Raw genomic sequence first — 21,840 nt, forward strand, 5'->3', positions numbered from 1 at the left:
GGAAACACGCAGAACTCAGCGCCCTTCTGAAAAAACCCACAGCTGACCCCACCGAACTCAAAAACTACCGCCCCATCTCGCTTCTTCCTTTCCCGGCCAAAGTCATCGAGAAAGCTGTCAACAATCAGCTTGCCACCTTCCTCGAAAGCAACAAATCCCTCGACCCCTCACAGTCCGGATTCCGAGCCAAACACAGCACTGAAACCGCACTCATCGCAGCAACAGACGACATCCGAACTCTATTGGACAATGGAGACACAGTCGCCCTCATCCTCCTTGACCTCTCCGCAGCCTTCGACACAGTCTGCCATAGCACCCTGCTACAGCGCCTCAGAAACATTGGAATCCAAGGAAAAGCACTGGAATGGATCACCTCGTTCCTCACCGGAAGAACTCAGAGAGTCCGGCTCCCTCCATTCAAGTCAGAGGCCTCGGAAGTCATCTGCGGCGTGCCGCAAGGATCGTCACTCAGCCCCACCCTCTTCAACATGTACATGAACCACCTTGCAACCATCGCTCGCCAACACAATCTCAACATCATCTCCTACGCTGACAACACCCAACTGATCCTCTCACTCACCAAAGACCCTAACACCGCCAAAAACAACTTACACGAAGGAATGAAAGAAGTTGCCGAGTGGATGAAGTACAGCCGTCTGAAACTTAACTCAGACAAAACAGAAGTCCTCATCTTAGGCACCTCCCCCTCCGCCTGGGATGACTCTTGGTGGCCAGAGGCCCTTGGAAAAGCTCCCATCCCGACGGACCACGCACGAAACCTGGGCGTCATTCTGGACTCCTCACTCTCGATGACCAGACAAGTCAACGCCGTCTCATCATCTTGCTTCAACATTCTTCGCATGCTCAAAAAAACATTTCGCTGGATCCCCACCGAAACTATAAAAACGGTCACCCACGCACTGGTCACGAGCCGCCTGGACTATGGAAACACCCTATACGCCGGTACCTCCGCAAAACTCCAGAAAAAACTCCAACGCATCCAGAACGCTTCAGCCAGGCTCATACTAGACATCCCGCGTAAAGAACACATCTCTGGCCACCTGAAAAACCTCCACTGGCTCCCCGTAAATAAGAGGATTACTTTCCGCCTCTTAACCCACGCACACAAAGCACTTTACGAACTTGGACCCGAATGCCTCAACACACGACTGTCCTTCTACACCCCCCCCGTCAGCTACGATCCTCCAACCAAGCCCTTGCCACTGTACCTCGCATCAACAAAGCCACCATGGGAGGCAGATCCTTCTCCTACCTGGCAGCTAAAACCTGGAACTCTCTTCCCACTCACCTCCGCCTTACTCAGAACCACCTAGCATTCAGAAAGCAACTTAAAACTTGGATATTCGACAAGTAACTCCCCCCCTTCCTCAAGCGCCTTGAGACCCTATGGGTATGTAGCGCGCTATATAAATCTTGACTTGACTTGACTTGACTTGACTTGAGTAGGCAACGAGGCGCCAGGAAGCAATTAGCAGCAGGTGTCCAAGTTGAAGTTAATTTGTTTGTAACCCTTTTGTAAAAGGTTACAAAGAAATTAGGTTCAACTTTTGCACCTGCTGCTGTAACCCTTGCTTGGCTTAAAATTCGTCCCCGCTGATTCGCGGATTTTACCGCGATTTCGCGAGATTCGCGGATCGCGAAATCGCGGAAAATCCGCAAATTCGCCCGCGAAACGGATTTTACGCCCACCCTTAACCTGAACACAAACGGAGCTGATACCCCATTTAGCATATAAAATGTGCAAGAGACGTAATGTATGACAATGAGTTACAAGTTAGTGTGTTTAACATGTACTTAGCTGTGCAGCGTGATATTTAATAGTAAGATGACTGCCATATATATTTATTGAGAGGCAAAGCCTAGATCAGTGTCACTGTTATCGCGTCTTCCGCCCCGAATTTCACCATTTATGGGGATTTTAATCTCCATCTGGAGGACCCACTAGATACAGTGGCTGTTGACCTCAGTCTCAATTTGAGATTTTACGAGCTGCAACTGGTTAACACGGGGGCCACACACAATAAAGGTCATCTTCTTGACCCGGTTTTTACTAATATACGGTTGATTCAGGCCAGTCCCCCTTGTCCCCTTCCTTGGTCAGACCATTTCTTGGTTCCGTTTTCCTGGCAGGGTGTACTTGAAAGCAAACATACCCCTAGTATCTGTACCTTTGATAGGGTGTGGTCCAAGCTGTCGTTAGAAAACCTGACCCGTGTACTTGATGATTCCACTCCTCCTCATGCCACAGACCCGGTGTTAGCAGATACCAATTTTAAAAATTGGCTTACGTGCTCTCTGGACTCAGTCCTCCAAAAAAAAAGACTGGGAAATAAAAAGAGCAGTAGAGTAGGCTCCCGTCCCATGGTATACTCCTGAGCTCAGAGTGTTGAGAAAGGGCTGTAAGAGACTCGAGCGCCTGTGGAGGAAAGGTTGGGATCATGCCAATAAGGATACTACATACCGTGCTGCAATCAGAGCATATAAAGTTGGTCTTAGAAAGACTAAGACAATATTCTATGACAAAAGAATTAAAAGTGCCGCCAATTCTACCAAAGAAACCTATCTTATTGTCAAAGAACTATTGAAGATCCCTGATCCCCCGCTGTCCCAAGATCCGTCAGGAGCCAAATGCAATGAGCTTGCGACTTATTTTGATTCAAAAATCAAAAACATTCTGGCTACTTTGCCTCAGTCGCTGCATTTGGACGGTCATGCTTATGACAACAGACCGCCCTGTATCCTGGGCCCCCAGCTCAATGTATTTAGTTCTATATCAGTGGAGGAATTTCTTAAAGTCCTTGCCGGTATGAAAAGTGGTTCTCCCAATGACCCGGTCCCTATGCAGTTCTTCAAACAAATCGCCACCTCCATTGCTACACCAGCAACAGAGCTTATTAACTCCTCCCTTTCACAGGGCATCGTGCCCCCCAGCTGGAAAGGTGCCATTGTTAAGGCCCTCCTAAAGAAACCCCACCTTGACCCTATGGAGTTGGCCAATTTTAGGCCGATCTCATTACTCCCTGGACTCAGTAAGATTACAGAAAGATTGGTGAACGTCCAACTTTCCCACTTTCTGGAGTCAAACCAGCTATTACGGAGTTCTCAAACCGGGTTTCGTCCAGGCCAGGGCACGGATACGGCTCTCCTCGCTGTCATTGAGGAAGCAAGGCGCATCTTGGATTCGGGAGGATCGGTGGCAGTGATCCTCCTTGATCTGAGTGCAGCCTTTGACACGGTGAATCACCGTGTCCTTATCCAACGCCTGGCTGAGGTGGGAGTAGGTGGGGCTGCCTTGGCATGGTTGACATCATACCTGAATAATCGCACCTTCCAAGTATGGGATGGGAACTCGCGATCTGCCCTAGTCCCCCTCCAGTGTGGTGTGCCGCAGGGCTCATCTTTAAGCCCCACATTGTTTAATGTGTATATGGCCCCCCTGGAGGATGTGGTGATCCCGTTTGGGATCAAGATTGTGAGTTACGCTGACGACACCCAATTGGTTGTCTCACTTTCCCGACTTGATCAGTGCCCCGACAATTTGCATTCATGCCTGCAGAAAATTCATACTTGGATGTGCGACTCATTACTCAAAGTGAACGGGTTGAAAACCGAGATTATGCTGTTAGGCAACAAGCTATCTACTATACCGACGGCCATTTGGCCCAACTGTCTCGGTGAACCCCCCAGCCCAAAAAAAGAAATTAAAAGCCTGGGGGTCTGGTTGGAGCAGGACCTATCTTTTAAAACCCAGGCAAAAAACACAGCAGGCATCTGCTTCGGCCTTCTGCGGTCTGCCCGGAAAGTCCTTCCTCTCCTTCCACAGCACTCTAGGAAGTTTTGGTTCAAGGACTTGTCTTGTCCAGACTAGACTACAGTAACGCGATTTTTTTTTGGGGGGGGGGTCCCTGAAGCCACCATCAATAAACTACAAGTCTCGCAGAATGCCGCAGCTAGGCTTCTGATGGGCACTTCTTCCAGGAAGTCAGCCAAACCAGCATTAAAAGCACTCCATTGGCTCCCTGTTCGCGAGAGGATCAAGTTTAAGTCTATGAGTATTGCCCACAAACTTATTCAAGGCCAGGGTCCTTCTATTACAGAGGTCTTCAAACATTTTTATGCCGAGACCCCCTTGTAAAACCTTTTTAGGCGTAAGGACCCCCTTCCGACAAAAGTTTCTAGAAACTGGTACTCCTCATCATCAACAACTATCAACAACCATAAATGCCCCTGTTAGACCTCATCCCATCCATCCATCCTTCATCCATCCACCCTTTAATCCTTCCATTCATACATCCATCCTCCCATTCATCCTTCCATACATCCATCCATCCATCCTTTACCCATCCACCCTTCCATCCATCCATCATTCATCCACCCATCTTTTCACACATCCATCCATCATTCCTCCATGCAACCTTTTATCCATCCATACATCCATCCTTCGTCCATCCACCCTTTCATCCTTCGATCCATATATCCATCCTTCATCCATCCACCCTTTCGTCCAAACATCCATCCTTCATCCACCCACCCTTTCATCCATCCATCCATCCACCCATCATTCATCCCCCCACCTTTTCACACATCCATCCATGCATCATTCATCCATGCAACCTTTTATCCATCCATCTATCCATCCTTCATCCATCCATATATCCATCCTTCATCCGTCCACCCTTTCATCCTTCCATCCATACATACATCCTTCATCCATCCATCCACCCTTTCATCCATCCATCCATCTACCCATCCACTTATCATTCATCCACCCACCTTTTCACACATCCATCCTTCATCCATCCACCCTTTCATCCTTACATCCATCCGCCCTTTCATCCTTCTTTCCATCCATCCATCCACCCTTTCATCCTTACATCCATCCACTTATCATTCATCCACCCACCTTTTCACACATCCATCCACCCTTTCATCCTTAAATCCTACCATCCATCCACCCTTTCATCCTTCCATCCATACATCCATCCACCCTTTCATCCATCCATCCACCCATCATTCTTCCACCCACCTGTTATGTGCCTCTCTCATGGGGCGAGGGGGTCAGTATCTCTCTGTGTGTTCTTCCTTCTTCCTCTCTCATGGGAGGGCATCTCTGTGCCTCCCTACTGGGGGCGAGGGGGAAGGGCAGACAGGGTGTAACAACATCTCACAGTGAAGAACAGCGCAAGGTATGAGGACTCATGGGACTTGAACCAATGATTTATGGGTCGTGTCGGAGGGGGGGGAAGAGGACCTTTCACGTGCAATTACTGGCGGGACCCACAGCTCCAGGCGCGCAACTCCATTGAACTCAAAGGGCTACAGCAGCGGTTCCCAAACTTTTTTGACTTGCGGCTCCCTTGATCTATTGCCCATTGGCCTCGGCTCCCCATTAAGTCCCTTTTTTTTGGCGGGTGGGAGGATGCAAGCCAAGCCACTGGAGAACTTCCATTTCTCTCCCTGAAAATAATTGGGATGGCACCGATGAAGGTATAATAATCATAGATGTGGGACTCATTCCTGGGAACCAAATGGAGGGGGAGATGGGCGAGGCCGAAAGAAATAATTATCGTTGGCATCTTTCTCAAGATCTCTAGGTGTAAGAGTGCAGCTATTGTGTGTTTCATTATTTGTGGCAGTAAAGCACAGTGGATATGTGTAGAATGAGGTGCACATGGCTGCACTTTACCAAACAAGGGGCACTCGGGTCATGCAGAGGGCAGGGCAAAGAAACGCTTATATTCCTTGGACGCACAAGAAGAACTGGATTGAGCACTAAGGGCTCTTTGGCATGCATTGGCTCTGATACCACTATGATTGGCACTGCCATCCCAGAAATGTGCACTGGAAGCCCTGTGATATGTATTGGCAGATCTGGAATGTGCATTGGCAGCATTATGGTGTGCACGGACAGACCTGGAATCTGGAGCAGGCTTCTGCCTTAGTACTTAAAGTTTTGCTGTTCTGATTATTGCGGCGATCATGTCCTGCTATCAGTGTCCCACCATGCCCTGTGTCCTACACTGCACAATAAGCATTGCTAAATCATTTCCACTGAGAATACAGAGCAGGCAGCTTAAGCGAATCAAAGATCGACCTCAATATTCATGTGAGCACAGTGCTGCCTGCTTCGAGTCCAACCCAGGACTAACAGCTGCATGATTGGAGAGGCTGATTTCAATGGTGCAAACTATCTTATGATTCAATAAGTGAACTGCACTGTATTAATTAATGTACATTTCAATTTATGATGCATCAGCAGTCCATTTGTTTTGCATCATTCTAGTCCGGGACGCACACAAAACCTGGCTTGTTTAAACAGGACATTCATAGCAGTGACACATATTAGACAACAATATCCATGGACTATTGGGTGACACTGTGCAAACTCTAACAAGAGGTTTGGTTCACAACAATCTGTGGCGCACATAAGGAGGGAGCGGCTGGATGTGTCTGAGTGCACAGGACTAGATAAAAGACTGAAAAGCAATCACTGCTTGCACAGCCCCGTTGTGTTTAAAATTTGCAAAATAGAAAATTCGGAAGACAAAGGCAAAGTTCAGTAGTCACGGGCATGTCAGGAAATGAAGATGAGTGAGTGGGTGGTGGGGTCTATACCGAGAGGGGAGCACACACTACTTGGTCCATGCAAGGAGGACATGTATAAAACAAATAGCAAATTTCATGTTAATGACTAATAGCAGCAGACGTAGGCAAGTATTGCGCTCAAACCATAAAGTAGGAGGCAAATGCACACCATTTGCATTTTAATCCAGGGTTAGTCTTTCCAAAATAGCTCTAACCCACAGGTTTTATACAGCTCTTAGCAGCAGGCACATTAACGTACTCAAATATTTTCCCATAATGTGTGTACCTTGGAGAACGCGGCTATTAGCCATGAGTTTTCACCTGCCCACTTGTGTCAGCAGCGCTGAACTGGAGGTGGCTCCCAGGCGCTATGAATCATTATCAAGGGCAGTTGTGTGTAAAATCAGGCTGTTTACTTTTACTTTAATCGCTGCAGGATGTTTGTTTTCCTTATTCAGTATCACTTCCGAGTCTCATTCCAGGCACACTGACCTACATCCCGGCAGTCCCGTCTCCCTGCTTGCTTATCTTGTATTTCCCCCGTAGGCCCCATCCTCTTCCCCAGAATGGCTCTGCCTGAACACACCGCTTCCACTTTTCCAGCCTCTGGAACTCCAGCTTTTAAACTGCAAGAATAAAGCTGCATCTGATTATAAATACCTGTCTGCAGCATGATGCCCTCCACCCCCTGGTATTACCATTATTATTGTGTATCAGTCCATATTAGTTTCCAAACTGTGTGCTTGGTGCACATCTTTTCGCGGCGCCCCTGGCTACTTTCAGTGGCGCACAGATTGGGAACCACTGTGCTACAGCCTCCTCCCCGAGCCACCCCACCCCGCTCCCCCCTTGTGTATGTGAGCCCGGCTGAAACAGATTGGACACACACAAAGCCACACCAGAGTACTCCACAGGTCTTTAAAAGACCTTTTATTTGTTAATGAGGCTTTGATGTTTTTCACACCTCGGTGTGAATTAGGCCTCCGCCACGAGCACCCTCAATCAGCCCGACACCACTAAGGCAAACCACGCGTTTCAAGGAACTGCTCTGAGAGAATCTGCGACCCCCTTCCCAGGACTCCATGACCCCCCTGGGGGTCGCACCCCACAGATTGAAGACCTCTGTTCTATTATGAAGAGTCTAGCTATAACTTACAAAGCTAACAGGCCTTTGCATTCCGATAATGAGCACCTAGTGACAGTCCCTAGATTCAGGAAGGCACGCACGGGCGGTCGTTGCTTCTCTGTAAAGGCGGCCGCACTCTGGAATTCCCTTCCATTAAAATTACGTGCGGAACCCTGCCATCTGCGCTTCCGTAAGCTACTGAAGACCTTTCTTTTCCCCTCTTGTTTTCCCCCTTGTTGTGAGCCTGATTCAAGTGCAGCGCTGGGATGCCTCCAGGTAACCATGCGCTCTCTAAATCTGCTTACATTACATACATTACATTACATTACATTACATTACATCAGGGAAAATTCCTGAGCACAGTAAACGAGTTTTCGAAAGTAAATTTTTTTCACTGGTTGCAAGTGCTAATTGCTAGCTTCTCGAGGGGATAGAATTAATCACCTGCTAGATTTACAGTTTCGAGGCTGAGACCTCAGCATGAAGGCAATAAGAAAGGCTCGAGAGCGGCCTGTGCTGTGTGCCACACAATGTATTTTCACCGGTGTAATGCTCATTGGTTTGTTGTGTGGAGTGCTGTCTGTGCGTTGTGATGCACAATGTTGTGTCTTGCTATGAGCGATATAGTTTATGCTCAGTGCTGTGTGCGAATGTGCTGCACAGTGCTATGATTCTGAATGCTGTTTGTAAATATAATGGACTGCAAAGCCAGTGCTTTGTGACGCTCACAGATTTTTTGTGGACTGTGACACACATTGGTATGTCTGCTGTTTTTTATATAGGTCTGCCTAGGCTGTGTGTTCCACAGTGTCTTTTCTCCTGTGCGAACTGTGCGATACACAGGTGTATGTGGTGCACACTCATCTTTGTGTGTTGAGCCACACAATGTTGTCTTTTTGTTATGAGGGAGGTTTTAATGTTCAGTGCCATTTGTGCTGTGTGTTGCACCGTGCTGGTCGTGCTTTGAGTCCAAATGTTGTTAGTAATTGTGATGGATGACACTGTCAGTGCTTTGTGATGTGCACTGATGTTCGTGTGTTGTGATGCACTGTGGTATTGGTGCTGTTTTATATACAGTGCTGACTGTACTGTGATGCAGTTTGTTTTTCTTGCGTGATGCTCAGTGTGATGTGTAGTCTATAGTGAACAGTGTTTTTCTTTTAATTATATGGTACAAAGCACAATAAAATGTCTACTGTTTGTGTTGTGGCGTGCATTGGTAGCTGTGGTATCTGCTGAATAGTGCTGTGAGTGATGTGTGTTGTACCGTGTTGTGTGCAGTACTGGTTGTGGGTGTACTCTTTGATACACAATGTTAGTAATGAGTGTGATATACAGTGCAGTTTGTTGTTAGGATGCTCAGAGTAGTTTCTACTCTGTGATTGGCAACGTTATGGGATGTCAATGGTTCCCATTGTCAATGGTTGTAAGGTGCAAAAGATAAATAAGAACAAACTGCCGCATTTTCATTATTATATACAATGAAAACATAGGTGGTTCAGAGATGTGTTACAGGTCGGAAACACTTAGAGGGCCTGTTTCCTTTGGTTGGATTGATTGATTCAGATGCTCCGTCCATCAACACCCCCTTTTGTACCGCTTTTGGCCGCCATAAGTGTGGCAGGGTATGCTCAGACGTGAGTCCCTTGCTCACTTTGCCACTGGATTCAAGCAAGCCGGGCTGAAGACGGCTGGAATGCCAGAAATCGGTCCTCGGAAGCTTGTTTCCGGTCCAGGGAAGACATGGCTTGGCAGTTAGGGCTGGGCTGTTCCCATGAGCCACAGGGTCAGACTGATTTGCATATAGCCATGTCTGAACTGGGGTGGCAGAGTGGGCTAAAGAACGGTGATGGATTAAACCCAGATCTTTTAACTGGGTGTGAGTGTTTGATTGATTCAGATGTTCCGTCCATCACCACCCCCTTTTGTACTGCTTTTGGCCGCCATAAGTGTGGCAGGGTATGCTCAGACGTGAGTCCCTTGCTCACTTTGCCACTGGATTCAAGCAAGCCGGGCTGAAGAAGGCTGGAATGCCAGAAACCAGTCCTCGGAAGCTTGTTTCCGGTCCAGGGAAGACATGGCTTGGCAGTTCGGGCTGGACTGTTCCCATGAGGCACAGGGTCAGACTGACTTGCATTTAGCCATGTCTGAACTGGGGTGGCAGAGTGGGCTAAAGAACGGTGATGGATTAAACCCAGATCTTTTGACTGGGTGTGAGTGTTTGATTGATTCAGATGCTCCGTCCATCACCACCCCCTTTTGAACCGCTTTTGGCTGCCATAAGTGTGGCAGGGTATGCTCAGACGTGCGTCCCTTGCTCACTTTGCCACTGGATTCAAGCAAGCCGGGCTGAAGACGGCTGGAATGCCAGAAACCGGTCCTTAGAAGCTTGTTTCCGGTCCAGGGAAGACATGGCTTGGCAGTTCGGGCTGGACTGTTCCCATGAGGCACAGGGTCAGACTGATTTGCATATAGCCATGTCTGAACTGGGGTGGCAGAGTGGGCTAAAGAATGGTGATGGATTAAACCCAGATCTTTTGACTGGGTGTGAGTGTTTGATTGATTTAGATGCTCCGTCCATCACCACCCCCTTTTGTACCGCTTTTGGCCGCCATAAGTGAGGCAGGGTATGCTCAGACATGAGTCCCTTGCTCACTTTGCCACTGGATTCAAGCAAGCCGGGCTGAAGACGGCTGGAATGCCAGAAACCGGTCCTTGGAAGCTTGTTTCCAGTCCAGGGAAGACATGGCTTGGCAGTTGGGGCTGGACTGTTCCCATGAGGCACAGGGTCAGACTGATTTGCATATAGCCATGTCTGAACTGGGGTGGCAGAGTGGGCTAAAGAACGGTGATGGATTAAACCCAGATCTTTTGACTGGGTGTGGGTGTTTGATTGATTCAGATGCTCCGTCCATCACCACCCCCTTTTGTACCGCTTTTGGCCGCCATAAGTGTGGCAGGGTATGCTCAGACATGAGTCCCTTGCTCACTTTGCCACTGGATTCAAGCAAGCCGGGCTGAAGACGGCTGGAATGCCAGTAACCGGTCCTCGGAAGCTTGTTTCCGGTCCAGGGATGACATGGCTTGGCAGTTCGGGCTGGACTGTTCCCATGAGGCACAGGGTCAGACTGACTTGCATTTAGCCAAGTCTGAACTGGGGTGGCAGAGTGGGCTAAAGAACGGTGATGGATTAAACCCAGATCTTTTGACTGGGTGTGAGTGTTTGATTGATTCAGATGCTCCGTCCATCACCACCCCCTTTTGAACCGCTTTTGGCTGCCATAAGTGTGGCAGGGTATGCTCAGACGTGCGTCCCTTGCTCACTTTGCCACTGGATTCAAGCAAGCCGGGCTGAAGACGGCTGGAATGCCAGAAACCGGTCCTCAGAAGCTTGTTTCCGGTCCAGGGAAGACATGGCTTGGCAGTTCGGGCTGGACTGTTCCCTTGAGGCACAGGGTCAGACTGATTTGCATACAGCCATGTCTGAACTGGGGTGGCAGAGTGGGCTAAAGAATGGTGCTGGATTAAACCCAGATCTTTTGACTGGGTGTGAGTGTTTGATTGATTTAGATGCTCCGTCCATCACCACCCCCTTTTGTACCGCTTTTGGCCGCCATAAGTGAGGCAGGGTATGCTCAGACATGAGTCCCTTGCTCACTTTGCCACTGGATTCAAGCAAGCCGGGCTGAAGACGGCTGGAATGCCAGAAACCGGTCCTTGGAAGCTTGTTTCCAGTCCAGGGAAGACATGGCTTGGCAGTTCGGGCTGGACTGTTCCCATGAGGCACAGGGTCAGACTGATTTGCATATAGCCATGTCTGATCTGGGGTGGCAGAGTGGGCTAAAGAACGGTGATGGATTAAACCCAGATCTTTTGACTGGGTGTGGGTGTTTGATTGATTCAGATGCTCCGTCCATCACCACCCCCTTTTGTACCGCTTTTGGCCGCCATAAGTGTGGCAGGGTATGCTCAGACATGAGTCCCTTGCTCACTTTGCCACTGGATTCAAGCAAGCCGGGCTGAAGACGGCTGGAATGCCAGAAACCGGTCCTCGGAAGCTTGTTTCCGGTCCAGGGATGACATGGCTTGGCAGTTCGGGCTGGACTGTTCCCATGAGGCACAGGGTCAGACTGATTTGCATATAGCCATTTCTGAACTGGGGTGGCAGAGTGGGCTAAAGAACGGTGATGGATTAAACCCAGATCTTTTGACTGGGTGTGAGTGTTTGATTGATTCAGATGCTCCGTCCATCACCAGCCCCTTTTGTACCTCCTTTGGTTGGATGTGCTTGGCTTGGGGGTCATTTTGCAAGCAGACCAGTTTGAGGATTGAGCACATTTTGTATTTGATTCTAATGTTTTCTTCACACTTGTGCTATAAAATGCTATATTTCAGCAATTTGCAGTAAATATGTGGGGTAAAATCCCCCATTTTAATCCATGTTTTTCAAAATTTTCTCGCAGGGGGAGACCGTCCCCCCTGCACCCTCCTTTTGCAGTTTGGGCTCGCGTGCGCTTATTGACTTAGGGTACAACATGTATCGCCACACCCCTTTCAAAATCCACCAGCCGCCACTGCTGACCACGGAGGGCAGTCGCTTCTCTCAGATAATAATGCAGTTGCCTTGAAATAACATGAAGTACATGATCATACATTTGGTCATTAACCTCATCACAATACATTGGATTATGGCAATATGAAGAACCACACAAAAATATGTTTTTCATTTATTGTGTTTTGAATAAGAATTTGTATTAATATATATGTTTTTCTTCTTGTTTTCTTCTCTGTTTCTCAGCCGCCATTTCGGGATTCAGATCTGGTGGCTCATTACCAGGCAAGTACGGCAGAAGGGAGTCCATAAGCACCGCAGCATCCACCGTCATAAAAGGTTGAAAATCCATTGGAGGTTGGCATACATCATAGCTTTAAAAATAACTTGGTAGATCCTACTAACAAAAATAGTGAGGGTGGTGGACACGGACACTCATGATACTTGACTGGTGGCTGGATGGATCTACTAGGCCTCCCCTTCTTACAGACCAAAAATGTTGATAGGAATTTGGGGGTTGGATTTAACAATAACTTATCTTTACGCCATCAACTTGCTGCAGTGTCGGGAACCTGCTTCTCATTGATCAACTCTCTAAAAAAAAATTGAGTTTCTCATTTTAATTGTTAGGTAAATGGTAGCACATACCTTAATCACTTCTAGGGATTATTACTTCAACACTCTTTGCCAGATATTTAATTAAGAAACTTCAGTTTATACAAAATGCTGCTGCTTGACTGGTGCTCAAACTTCCTTGCAGGACCCCTACTTCCAGGTGACTAAAGGAACTCCATAGGCTCCCTGTGAAACAACGGTTTCTGTTGAAATCACTCACCATAGTATTTATAACGTTCCATTAGGCTGGTTCAAAATGTTCTCTGACCGTTTCACACCTTACAAACCCCACGTAGCTCCAATATCTGATAATGCTAACTTTTTACGGATTCCCAACTTTATGTTGAAGACAGAGGGGGTAGATCTTTTTCTATTCTAGGCGCGAAGGCTTGCAATCAGTATCCTCTCTGTGAGACTAGTTGTCAATGATGCCACAATCAAAAAGCTTCTCAGGACCTGGCTTTTCTCCCAGTCTGAGCATTTGACTCGTTTGCAGGGAAATCCTACAGTGCAAGTAGCTTGTGGATCGAGCGCCAGGATGTCCCTTTTGGTATAATAGTATGCTTTTTAAGGGATATCTTCCATTTATTTTCATTCTGTTGCCCTTCATCCCAAGAACCACCTAACCCGTTCTGTCCTAAAATATCCAATAGAACACACCCCCTATCAAGCAATAGGTGCCTAGATAACATCGGTTCTAGGAGGACAAAGAGTACTCTGAGGAGGATAAAGCTACATTTGTTGGGGAGGCAAGATGTTCCCAGACTGGATGCAAATGCAGCTAAAATCTTGGACTGTTACAGGATAATGTTTATTTGCACCTAGCCCTCTCCCCCCTTGGACTTTACTTTTTATTAATTACCCAGATTTCCCACAGGAAGAAGATTTTCTCTACCCCCTTTTTACATAGCATTTTTAAATTTTAAAAAAGTATTTGTTGTTTATATCAAATGTTATGGTGTTTGCTAAATGTTAAAAAATGTGCTATATGATTAGCATAACACACTTCACTACATGGTCACCCCAAATTAGTGTGCTTTTTCTGAGCACGATTTTAAGGGTTTTATGAATTCAGTGCACATAACTCCTGCTAAACAGGAGTGACATGGATATGTTCCAATGTAAGAAAATGTCATTTTTGCCCCCTTAACTCCATTGACACTGGGCACTGCAGTCCTGAGTCTTGTGTATGTAGTCTGACCCCTAACATTTGTAGAAATTGCTTAAAAAGCGGATTATTAGTATTCACCTTCCTATGTGGCCATATTATGTTGGGTAGGAATTAAACGCATGGCATGGAAAGTTAAATGTCAACTGCAGTTCTTATTTTGCAATCCACTGGAGTGACCAGGAAAACATAACTTCAGGCCTACCGGTGCAGTCTAACCACTGCAGTGTAGACCTGCACCCCAAAGGGGAAACTATTGAATGTAAATATTAGTAAGCTGTCCCCAAGTAGGCCTTGTTAACCACAAGACAGGGTGCAGGGTGCATGGTACTTAAAAGTGGGACATGTAGAATTTTCCGTGCAGTGACAACCTCCCAAAAGCTATTTCCATTGTTGAAGGCCTTGGCTGCCCTACAAGAAAACTAGCACAAAAACTAAAAACATCATTGTACTGTCTTGAGTTTGAACCACCTAGTACAAAATGAAACCACTCCTCTTAATATTTAATCGAAGCTCACTCCCATAATGAAGTAGGATTTTTAAAGTAACTTTTAGAAAATTAAATGTTTTCTGCCTGAAGTTATTGGGAGCAATTTGCATTACCTCTCTAGGAACTCCCAGCTTCTACCTGGCCTGAATGAGGTGTGAAAGAAGTGTGCAATTCCCTCCAGGAGCTACACAATAGGTCACTGTGATTCACAAGTTCAACTGAATGTACAAGGAGGACATTTTTCAGCACAGTAGAAAGGTGGGGGCCCACCATCCTGTAGGCACTACACTGTTCATTTCTGCACGACAGGTTTATTTGGACCATATTTAACAGTTTGCCACGCTTGAAAGGGATCAACTAGGAGGACAGGAACTTTCTTGTGTAAACACTATCTAGTTCTGAGGGACCCTGCTTTTCTGTTACCAGACCTACGTCTTCTGGTTTGTTGAGGGTTCAAGGCCCTTCAATCTGGATTTTAGTTTTACTTGGGTATGGAAACTGTTGGTTTCCATGGTCCCCTCCCCTGTTCACCCCCATCTTTCAAAGTCCAAGTTTAGTGTGTTTGACGGCTTTTGCCATCTTGGCATTCTCCAGGCACATGGCATTTTGTGACTGTTTGTACCCCTGAGAAATGTTACCCAATTGGTTATGTAAGAGTCGGGAATCACCTCAATCACTGGAGCCAGTCATAAAGGTAGCACCCCAAGACACCTCCTCTGAACCATTTCTAGACCTGTGGAAGAACAGAAGAGAATTGTGTCAGGAAACGCTTCTGATGCGTCCAAACCGTAGGCTGCATATCCATTCCCATGCTGCCACAGCCTGGCTATCCTGGTCCACCGCATGGCACTACAGGCTCTTTCACCCCAGACCAAGTCATCATGCATTCCAGTCACACTTCTTTAGGGATGGCACATGCACATTGAGTGTTGTACACTAAGGGATACAAGGGGATGCTGCGCAATATTCGGTTGTTCCTTACTCGTGCCTCTCACCAAAAATCTCCTGTGGATCGCCTGGTGGAAGATCCCTTCCTTGAAGATACCCTAGGAGGGCCACATCGCAGCAGAGCAGAGCGAATAATTGGCCCATTGCTGCAGTTGGAAAAGTGCTTTAATTTGGGCTGGACCTTTGCGGCTGGGGAAACAGAGTTAGGCAGCCCTTAGCAGCTGGGGCTACATTTCTGAAGTTCCAGACAGCCCTTAACTGCAACTGCCGTCCATCACCACCCTCTTTTGTACCGCTTTTGGCCGCCATAAGTGTGGCAGGGTATGCTCAGACGTGAGTCCCTTGCTCACTTTGCCACTGGATTCAAGCAAGCCGGGCTGAAGACGGCTGGAATGCCAGAAACCGGTCCTGGGAAGCTTGTTTCCGGTCCAGGGAAGACATGGCTTGGCAGTTCGGGCTGGACTGTTCCCATGAGGCACAGGGTCAGACTGATTTGCATATAGCCATGGCTCAACTGGAGTGGCAGAGTGGGCTAAAGAACGGTGATGGATTAAACCCAGATCCTTTGACTGGGTGTGAGTGTTTGATTGATTCAGATGCTCCATCCATCACCACCCCCTTTTGTACCGCTTTTGGCCGCCATAAGTGTGACAGGGTATGCTCAGACATGAGTCCCTTGCTCACTTTGCCACTGGATTCAAGCAAGCCGGGCTGAAGACGGCTGGAATGCCAGAAACCGGTCCTGGGAAGCTTGTTTCCGGTCCAGGGAAGACATGGCTTGGCAGTTCGGGCTGAACTGTTCCCATGAGGCACAGGGTCAGACTGATTTGCATATAGCCATGGCTGAACTGGAGTGGCAGAGTGGGCTAAACTACGGTGATGGATTAAACCCAGATCTTTTGACTGGGTGTGAGTGTTTGATTGATTCAGATGCTCCGTCCATCACCACCCCCTTTTGTACCGTCCTGGAAAGCCCCTGCAACCATCTTGTATACAAAGGGTATATAAACCGTGGCCTGGAAAGTGCTTAATGCTTCACATTGAGCTTCCTGATGATGGAGCTGACACTGTCTTCCTCCCTTCCGGCGGGTGTTTTTCTTGGTGGTCCAGAGCCAAGTTGCAGAGCGCTCTTGCCTCCAGGTGCAGCACTCTCTTGTCCCTAGCTGCAGCAGTCTTCTGCCACTAGCCGATGAATTCAGAATACAGTGGTACCGTGAGTACAGCACCTCTGTGATACCGACACACTCATCAGGGAGATCGCATAAGCAATAGGTGTGCAAGCTCTTAATAGCTTTACTGTCATACCTCCTGTGTGATTAATTGTGTGATACTTTGCATAAGGTTGCATTAATAACTTGATTTTGCAGAACTGAAAGGCTACTCATAAAATCATTGGGCTACAAAACATTACTGCCCAGCAGGGGCACCAGAACTGGTGGTGTATCATACCAAGAGTGTGCAGAAAGATAGCGTGTTCGAGTGTGTACTTTAATTAGGTCATTTGGTGCTGGATGTTTTCGGGGTGATTACAGAAGCTGTTGCTTAACCCTCTGGGACTCTTTGTTTACCCTGTGACAACCTAACAGGAAGCCTCTCCATTTATAGGCTGGACCACATCTGTGCGAGGAATCAGCAATGTAGGTACCAGAACCAAACCGCATCATCAAGGTGTAGCGCAGACACGACCAGTGAGTCATTCCTGGCTCTAGGCTAAGGTCAGGTAACTGTGCTGTGTCATGTTTCACCTGTGCTATTGTGTACCAATGACGGCTCTTCGAGGGAGTGCTGTGGGGCGGTGAGTCGGGGCAGGGTGGGGGGTAGTAAACTCCGGCATACGGCTGAACTTAGTTAAGTAAATAAATAAATAAATAAAACGAATTACATTGTGCGCGCTGAAGCGCCATCAGCGTTTCAGCGCGCGCAATGTAATTCCTTTTATTTATTTCTTTACTTACTTAACTATGTTCAGCCGTATGCCGGAGTTTACTACCCCCCACCCTGCCCCTCCCCCGCCCGCCTCAACGCCCTGCAGCACTCCCTCGAGGAGCCGCCACTGTTGTGTACCTCATCTGTGCCACTGCATAACTCATTGGTGATACTGAGTACCTCACATGTATTATTACTGTAGTACTGCACACTCGTCCATCAGTTTGTTATTTTGCTTTATTTTGTTAATTTATTGTTTGTTCCTCAACCCTCTTCCCTTGGAAGTATCAGTCGGCACACGGTTGAGTTTATCTGCTGGCCGTCAGATGCTTTCAGGGGATTGAGGGACCATGAAGCCTCAGTGACTGAACTCGAGAAGAAGAACACATTCCATCTTGATCGATTCTGACAGACTGCACCTGTTGTCTGTAACCTGAGAGGAGCCCTGAATTAATTTACCTGCTCTCTTATGTTACCAGGACACACAGGTGGACTCCAAGGGTCAGGTGAATGACTTCCTGTGCGCATACAGGGACATACGAAAATCATGTTTTTTTAAGCGACCAGTTGACGAGGGCAACTGGACCTGGACTGAACCTCGATGGTGATCTCTTCTAGATTACATTCTGGCCCATAGGTGTCATCGCTGAGGTCCTGGAAGCCTTAGAAGTGACCCTGAGGAGCTGCTCAAAGAAAAGTGATAGGTTGTGACTTCCCTTTTTTTCCAAAATTCACTTCCATACTTTTACCAGGACCAATCTACTTGGTGTATCTGACCAGAGTTTCATCGCGGTGATCCTAAAATGGTGCCTGGGTACTCGTCTAACACTTCCATAAAGAATCATCACTTCATGATTTGTGCCACTTTTAAAATTATATAGGGTGCCTGAATTTAAGTGTGTTTGCTCTGCGCTCTTTGCTCTACAAAGGACATTTAAATATTGAAACTATGCATTTTAAAACTTATAAAATAAAATGTTATTGTTAACATTCACTTCTAATAAAAATGTAAGTTTGTAAACGTATTTGAGGTGTGGACGTGTAGAAATAACACAAGTGAGTATTTAATGAGTGTCTATCATGAAACATGGGCAGACAAGTTTAACGGTCCTTACTATTTGTTAAGTTTATTTTTTTAATGTTGCATTTAGTAGCATTGATATTAGGAATTGTGCTTTTTTAAATAAAAATATAAAATTGACTTCAATTTTGTGAGGGATTATGCTGCTCTTTATTTAGCAGTGCCAGACTCACGCCTTGGAGGAGCAAGGACATCTTGTTTGAGTTGAAATAATGGTCATTTTGGCCAGGGTTTGGCTAGTTATACATTTTTTCTGCCAACTCAGGTGCAGAGGTTCAATCACCATGATTACATTGACAGAAAGCTAACTCTAATTAGGGCTGGCAGAGTTATGGCTTTGACTACTAGGTTCATCACATTTGTAATATAACTCTGTTACCAAAGGGGAAAAAAGCAATCGACTGGGCAGAAGTTTGATGAAGGACACATGTTGTGTGTTAGACCTGACAGCCTTAGAGTGGTGTTCCCCCGACTTTATTGCCTGCCTCCCTCAATTTTCTGACATGGTTTTAGCTGGGTTTAGTGTTGTATACTGTGTCCCTGACACGAGATGGCACGTGGCTTGACCCGTGTTATCTCGTGTCAGTCGCTTTCTGTTTGGTGCACATGCCACTGCATCTTTCAAATATGTAAGTTGCGCATGTTTTCGGGTTGATGTGGGCATTAACTGTTTGGACTGGACGTGCTCCAGACGTGCTTCAATAAACTTCCTACATTTAGGACTCTGCACACTTTGCCACTGCTGACCAATGCTAAAGTGCGTGTGCTCTCTCCCTTAAGTGTGGTAACATTTGCGTAACCCCAATTGCCACATTTAATTTACGTGTAAGCCCCTGGTTAAGTGCACTACATGTTCAGCAGCAGCCCCAAATCGCATTCAAAACCAGAGCCTCACACTCGGAACCAATGCATCGCCACAGTTATGTAGAAAATATCTATGCATCTTATCCACTGCGTGGCTGAACACGAGGCATCGCTACGGCTGCAACTTGTATCTTCGTCGCCGCTGATGCAGTTCGGATCAAGGTAATTTGGTCCAGTGAGCAGAAGGGCCCTGTATTCGACCCATAATCCATTGCAGTCGGTCTGAACTTTTGACTTTTCACCGGTCTACCGTGACCAGATAACCCATTTAAGTGCTTATTGCTTCTAAGTGCTATTTTACAATTATTCTTTGAAAATTAGCATCTCAACTTCTACTTGTTGGATTTTTGTCCTTTTGGTCTTGTTTTATTTATAAAAGTTTTGTCAATGTTTCTAACTTGGTGTAGAGTCTTTTTGTGGTGTTTTCACTGTGTTACTGTTTGAAGTGTTGCAAAAATACTTTATAAATGATAGCATCCCCATAAACGTGGGGTACAGAAAGGCACCTCATTCGTACCTACGACACATACTAACAGCTTGGAAATGGATATTAGCCTAATCAAACTTATGAGGAAATTACGCCTACCTCACTTTTTTGAGAATGTGGCAACCGAACACACAGAAACAACCACAGAAGACCCCTTAAAGGGATTAAAAGCCAAAAGTACCTACATGGCCCCAATCAGCCACAAGAGTTTGGACACATTTGAGGCACTGGTAAAACAAGATTTATCAAAACTCAACTTCCAAAAACAACACAAACCAAACAACTTGACACAAAAAGAACTGGGAATCTTAAGATCCATAGCAAAGAAAACAAATATCATCTGTCAAAAAGCGGATAAGGGAGGAGCACTGGTGATTTTAAACACAAACCACAATGAGGAACAAATTTAAAAACATTTATCAGATCATTACACATACATGAAGCTGGATTATAATCCCACTGAACAATTCATAGAAATTTTGAAAGACATGGTTCGAAAAGCTTTAGACATGGGAACCATAAATGAGAAAGTCGGGAGCTTGGATACGGCACGTTGCGAGATGGCTGCCTGCTAAGGGAGCTCCGCAGGGCAGGGCTAGTCATACAGCAAATACCATCCTTGAATCTTCCTGGAAGCTCGCAAAACCAAGGGTATCGATTGCTGGCGGCACCTGGAGCTGGCAACCGTGGTCTCTGTCCCCTGAAAACACGACTTTTGGCCGGAATGCAGACGAGAGTGGGGCTGAGCATGCAGAGAGAAAACGGCCGCTCACGCTAGTGGTGCTGCAAAATAAGCCAAGGCCGCCGGAACCTGCTGAGTGGCAGATAAAAATCTATGCTACCATCTGCCTGTGGAGGGGTTCTCCAGTGTACTGGCAGCGCTGGATGAATGGCGCTACTGAGGGCAGATGCAGGACATGCCAATTAATCGCGGAAAAGAGGAGTGACGTCTTTTGGGCCTTTGACGAGCACCCGGACCGGGAACTTGCGGGCGCCGTCGTGTAAGGAGTGAGGCGGCTGGTGAGGACTGCTGATGCGGCGGACTTTCCCCCTCAGAGCAGAAGGCGTAAAAGGAGACCAGATCGATACAGAGGTGAGAGTGGTGGGGCCGGGACGCTCTGGTGCTGGGCATTACCCCGCTGCGCTGACCAGGCCTCCCCTGGGCATTTACGCCGTACAGGGCCTGGATCTTGTGCTGCGGTTTGTTTTTGGCCTAGGTGGGAGTTCTGTGCCTACCCATCTCCCTCCCCTGAGGAGACCTGAGCCTGTACTGTGTGCGTGGAATGGATCATGACGGGGAGGATTATGAGGGTTCCTTGATTCCCCATTAGCGCGTAGCGCTTTGGGGCTGTCGTGGTGCCACCTGTGTCCTCTGTGTGTCCCTCCTCCTGTGTCCCACAAGTCAGCCGGGTCCCTTTGCCATCCAGACATTAGGCCTACTCCGGGCCGGGGTACTAGCCAAGATGTGCGATGATGAATGCAGACGGTGCCCTGCGGGTATCAGGGCATCTCATTTGGACTTCTTATTAAAGAAAGCTGCATGCTGGTCACTACTGGAGTGCGGACGGGCAAGGAGAACTCTTCCGGTTGCTTCTTCCGTACTAAATATTGTGTGGGCTGCCTGATCCCCAGCATTGTATCACCCAGATAGCTGGCGCAGCACGCTCCTAGCTGACTTCTGGATATTGCAATTTGCCTGAACATAGTGTCATTAAGTTACAAACTTGGTCACTCCACTTGTGGCCCAGATTACTTTATCACACAGCACTGTACTTCACGACATCTCTAGGTTTGCTGTTGATAGCTGATCATGGACAAAGCCGACCCCAAGCAGCCTAAGCTCCCGTTCGAGCGCAAACGCCTCACACGCACAGTAGACCCGCTCAACGAGACGGGGGTCGCCCAGCAGGGCCGGACTGACCATTGCGGGCACCGGGCAATCCCCCGGTGCGCCGCAAGCGTGGGGCTGGTTTTGGG

Source organism: Lissotriton vulgaris, chromosome 4_1 (genome assembly GCF_964263255.1).
Source record: "Lissotriton vulgaris chromosome 4_1, aLisVul1.2, whole genome shotgun sequence".
NCBI lineage: Eukaryota > Metazoa > Chordata > Amphibia > Caudata > Salamandridae > Lissotriton > Lissotriton vulgaris.